Raw genomic sequence first — 5,708 nt, forward strand, 5'->3', positions numbered from 1 at the left:
GGAGAGTTGCCCTGCTGACCTCCTTTCTTCACATTGGTGCCAGTGCAAATCCAGAGGGGCCTTGGCATGCCACTCATTCGTTTCTGTCTGCCCACGTTTAAAATTCGGAAAGCCAAGTCACAGAGGGTATAGAGCAAGAGACAGGGAATTAAGTTTCAAATGGAAGAATAAGAAAATGTGCTAAACTCTGGAGGAAATGAGGTGATTGTCTAAGAAGCGCATGAGGCTAAAATAACCACCCCCCTCATGCTAGTGGTCAATGCCGAGGCCATAAAGAAATACATAACTAGACATAAAAATGAGAAATTCATTCTAGGTAAAACTAAAAATTGGTGGTAATGGAAAGAGAGGATTAGATATAGAAGATCATTCAGGCAGAGCATTAAAGAAAGAATCACAAAACTATGCAGCGTTCGGTGGACTTCTCCAGGGCAACCATCTGGGCCTGGAGATTCCTTTTGGGGAACTTTTTAATTACAAATTCAACTTCTTTAATGGTTGAATAGTCCTATAACTATTAGAGAAATTGAATTCAGAATTTCAGAGCTCCTGAAAAAGTAAATCTCTTCTGGCTTCAGCTTTGACATGTAAAGAACTTGCAAGTTATTACTTCCATCCTTAACCAAAAAAAGTGGGGGAAAAGATCCTGAAAATCAATAACTTCTCTTGAACCCATCATACAACGGAGGTCACAGGGCAAACTGCCACCCGCCACAGGATCACAGTCAAGATCTATTTACCTGGTGAAGAAGCAAAAGGTAAAGCGGGGCAAATGATTTTCAAAGATAAAATAGAGGGATGTTATCCTGGCAGATATAGGGCTCATACCTGTGGCTCAGGACAAAGTTCAGACTCCAGAGATCATGTGGGGGAAGACTATGAACCAGCAAAAGCCGGCATAAAAATGCTCAAAACAGTTGGGGAAAAATGTTCAAGTTCACTAGTGATCGAAAAATGCTCAAGATCACAAGAGAAGCACATTCAACCAATGAGGTAAGTTTCTGAAATTCTTGCCAAGCTGACTGGAGCATCGATACTCTCTGGTGGCCACATGTCACTCTTCCATTCCAGAAGGCAATCTGGCGGCTGGTAGGAAGAAGCCCTTGGACACCCTTTCACCTGGTGACTCCAATTCTAGGAAACTGCCCTGAATAAACACAGAAAATAAACACAGCCGGGGACAAAGACTCACACACGAAGATGTTTGCCTCAACACAAGGGCAGTGGCGAAATACCAAATATGCAAAATGCTGGCAAGGGGTGGGTGTGTGAGCAGCTTGCGATGCCTTTATTAAAATGAATAGTAAGGAGCCATTAAAATTCTGTTTAGAAAAAATTCTTAATGAAATGATAAAATGCTTATGGTCCAATGTGAAGAGAGGAAAAAGGAATACAAGTTTGTATAAATCACATATTTTTACCTGTTTAAAAGCAATCCCAAGGAGATGCACAAAGATATTTAAAAATTTATATCTGGGTAGTTGCTGGTAGGGTGACCGGAAAACACAGATAAATATTTTTTAAACTGGAATTTCAATAATAAACATGGATTTTTGTTGTTGTTGACTTCTAAAAATCTTTTTTGTTGAGCTTAAAAACCTTTTTTTCACTGGAAAAGTAAATCAACTTAAGGAAAGTTAATTAACTTGAACAATGTCTTGAAATAATTAAATTGATAAGAAAAGTCATTGAGTTTTAAAAAGCACTGAGACTACTTACTGTAATTATATAAATTCTATATACAGAGAAAATTATTTAGTGATGGGAGGGAAGGCGAGAGGGATGGGCCTTCAGGCCCTGTAGGAGTGTGTGTCAGATGGAGAAACGCAGAGATTCCTGTGTAAATACGTGTTAGAGAGCAGCACCTTCTCCATTTTTCTATTCTTTACATAATGTTTTAAGCACAGAAAAAGTGAAAAAATAATGTAACCCACTCCTAGATTCAAAGCACGTTGGCATTTTGCCACATTCAGAGTCTTTGATTTGTAAGGAAACAGGCATTGTGGACCGATTCTGTCTACCACCTCCCCTTGCCACCCTCCTTTGCTGGGTCTCAGTTCCATGAGAGAAGGAGCTGGCCAAATTCCGCTGCGAGCTTCATTCACCTCTGCTTGCAGAGCAGCAGTGGGGTGCAGGCGTACCCCCTACCTCCAAGCTGTCCATGCAGCCTCAACCTGGCCAGGTGCCTCCCGGTGATCACATACCTAAGCAGGACCCCGGCCCAGGAGGCTCTCCCTGCTCCACCCCTATAACTGTGTGACCTGGGAAAGTCCTCACCTGCAGGACAGCAGATTCCTTGCAGCCAGAGAACCTGGGCTGCGAGTTGTGGTCCCTTCAGCCTCAAGAGTAGTAGGACAGGTAGCATCTCTCCAGGTCCCTGCCAACCCTGCGCCTATTTTCCTAACCCTCCTTCCTTTGTCTCCTACGTGCTAACTCTGGAAGTGGTTTTCCATTTTCCTTTCTTTGGGCACTGGAAGTGTCGCAGAAGAACACACACGGAGGGACCGGGGACCCAGACGCTGGGCGATTTTTCCATGAGTGCCTGCCAGGTTGGCTCATTCGTTCATCAAAGGTTTATGGAGCCTCTACTATGTAGGAAGCCCTGTCCTGGGCTTGGGCGATGCCACATTGAGCAGACATGGACTCAGCTCCTGCCTGGATTAGTCGCCTGTTCCTACTGTAATAAACTACCCCAGACTGGTGACTTAAAACAACACAAGCTTACTGTCTGAAAGTTCTGGAGGTCAGAAACCTAAACTCAGGGGTGGCAGGGCTGGCTCCTTCTGAAGACCTCAGGGGAGTGTCGGGTCCAGCAGGCTCCAGCTTCCGGGGGCTGCCTGTCTTCCCTGGCCTGGGGCCCCTTCCTCCATCTTCAATGCACATCAGGCCAACAGCTCCTGGTTCTGTCCTCACGTCTTCTTTTTCAGATCTCCCACTCCCCTGCCCCCCTCTTGTAAGGGTCCTCGTGATGACAAGGGACCCACCTGGAGAGTCCAGGCTGGTCTCCTCATCTCCAGAGCCTTCACTTGAACACACCTGCAAAGCCCCTTCATCATTAAGGTAACAAACATATTCACAGGTTCTGGGGGCTGGGGTGTGGACCTTTGCGCGGGGTGGGGGGCATCATTCTGCCTAGGTGGATCCATAGAAGAGGGGAGGACACAGGCAAACCAGTGCCCCAATCTTAGAGAGACAGACAGGTGAATCCAGGGACTCCTGGCTTACCTGAACAGAAACTCGTGGGGGGAAATCACTCGGGGAACCAGTGTGGGGGTGGTGGGGTGGGTAGGAAGATCTCAACTGTAATTAATGAATTGCTAGAGCTCAGCATGGGCAAGCCGGTTAAAAACTCCAGGGGGACCCGATAAAGTGGGGAGGCCCATAATACTGTGAGATTTACCTCCAGAAGCCCCACCAGCTTCCCACAATAAATAAGCCTGAGAAACAACTACTCAGGTGTCTGGCAGGGGGTGGGGGTGGGGCAGAGAAATGTTTTGCAGTACAGCAGGTCTTTGAATAATGCTGCTTTGTTCAATATTGTTTTGTTAAAACAATGAGATGCTGTAGGAACTTGTGTTGATACTAATTAACCTATGATAAAATTGGTTTCGTTGCACATCGTTTTGCTTAAAGTTGCAGAACATGTTGCCAATGTTACGTGAGGACTTACTGTACCTCTGAGCACTGTTCCTTCCAGTATGGCCTGTCCGCAGGAGAAATCAGTTAACCAACCAGGTAGGCGGAGCCTAACTGACCTGGAGGAAGGGAAAAAGCTCCAGCCCAGTCTAGTCATCCTGTCCCACCTAAGCTGGGGAGAGGGAGGGGGACTGGGAGACTCTTTTGAAGTTTACAGTTCAGGGGCACAGGATCCCTAAAAGACAGAGACCTACACACAAGACTAAGGAATATGCCCCCTCTCCCAAACCTCACTTCCACGTTACTAAAGGCCTATTTACAGCAGTTCCTTTCCCCCCCCCGTGCATCGTATCTGGCTGTGAAATATAAAGTGCAAGGCATCCTGAAAGGCACACACACACAATTTGGAGAGACAGACATCAGCACCAGACATGGCAGGGATGCTGGGATTATCAGGCCAGGAATTTAAAACAATTGGGATCCTTATGCCAAGGGCTCTCATGGGTAAAGCAGACAGCAGGCGAGAACAGATGGACCCTGTAAGCAGAGAGGCAGGAATCCTAAGAAAGAACCATAAAGAAATGTCAGAGCTCAAAACCACTGTAATAGAAATGAAGACTGCCTTTGAAGGGCTTATTAGGAGACTGGACATGGCTGAGGAAAGAATCTCTGAACTAGAAGGTATATCAGTGGAATCCTTGAAAACGGAGAAGCGAAGAGAACAAAGACTAAACACGAGGACAAAATATGTGGGAACTGGGGGACTGAGGCAGGAGATAGAACAGGACATCCTGAGACACTGTCACCAGTCAGCCTCCTGAGTTCCGAGAATTGTCTTGTTGACACCTGATAATAATTAGAACTGTGGCTTCCTCCCCCAGTGCACAGTCAAGGAGGATTGTGGGAAATCGCATGTGTAGAACCTTAAGTAAAAACCCTATAAAGCCTGTAACCATTCAGTAGAAGAGGGCCATTCCCTGGCCAGAGAAGCCCACTCCCATCTCTTGGGAAGTGTGCTTTCCTTAATAAATGTCCCGCTTGCTTTGATATACAATATCTGTGCGGTCAGCCCGATTCTTTGTTTGTGACTGCCAAGAACCCGGCCCCCTTCTCCATCTGCAGCAAGACAACTACGAAAGGTGTAATATACATGGGAGTGCCACAGGGAGAAAAAGGAAAAGAAGACATAGCTGAAAAAATACTGGCTGAGAACTTCCCAAAATTAGGTTCAGACACCAAACTATAGATCCAGGAAGTTTAGAGAACAGCAAGCAGTATAAGTTAAAAAGAGAAAACAAACAAACAAACAAAAAACCAAACTAAACCTAGTTGCATCATTTTCAAACTACAGAAATCAAAGCTAAAGAAATAATCCTGAAAGAAGCCAGAGGAAGAAAACCCTTTAACAATGGAAGAGCAGCTGACTTCAGAAACCAGACATGGAAGAAGAGAGCAGAGGAAAATATTTCAAGTGTTGAGCAATAAAAATCCATCAACCTAGATTTCTGTACCTTGTGAAATTCTCTTTCAACAATGAAGGAGAAATAAAGACTTTCTCAAACAAACAAAAAGTGAGGGATTTTGTTTTCAGTAGACGTGCTCTGTAAGAAAATGCTAAAGTAAGTTTGTGTGTGTGTGTGTGTTTTCAGAGAGAAGGAAAATAACATAGGTCAGAAACTCACATCTACATAAAGCGAAGGAATAAGTAAAGGTAAAATAAATACTGTTTTCTCTTATTCATACTTGACCTAACATATAAACTTGCTCAAAATAATATCAACAATGTATTTGACAATTTATGCTTATTTTATGTACACACCTGTACGTGCAGGTTTATGTATAAGTGAAATGAATGACAACGGTGATGCGAGGAGTGGGAGGGAGGAAATAGGATGTTACTATAAGGTACTCACTACCCATGAAATGGTGCAGTCTTCTTTGAAAGTGGACTTGGATTAGCTATAAATGTATATTGCAAACTCTAGGGCAACAACTAAAAAAAAAAGGAAGTATAACTGATACACTAACAAAGGAGAGAAAATGGAGTCATTTAAATGTTCAATTAAAACCAC

General features: G+C 44.2%; 1 long non-coding RNA gene across 1 annotated transcript; it reads left to right on the plus strand.

The window, feature by feature from the left end:
• The first annotated feature begins 867 nt into the window (after window positions 1-867).
• Window positions 868-5,202, plus strand: LOC123480297 (uncharacterized). The gene is made up of 4 exons (XR_006656218.2): window positions 868-993; window positions 2,928-3,060; window positions 3,634-3,735; window positions 4,988-5,202. It is a non-coding gene; the product is annotated as an uncharacterized lncRNA (long non-coding RNA).
• The last annotated feature ends 506 nt before the right edge of the window (window positions 5,203-5,708 follow it).

The sequence above is a fragment of the Desmodus rotundus genome, chromosome 8, assembly GCF_022682495.2.
Source record: "Desmodus rotundus isolate HL8 chromosome 8, HLdesRot8A.1, whole genome shotgun sequence".
Lineage (NCBI taxonomy): Eukaryota > Metazoa > Chordata > Mammalia > Chiroptera > Phyllostomidae > Desmodus > Desmodus rotundus.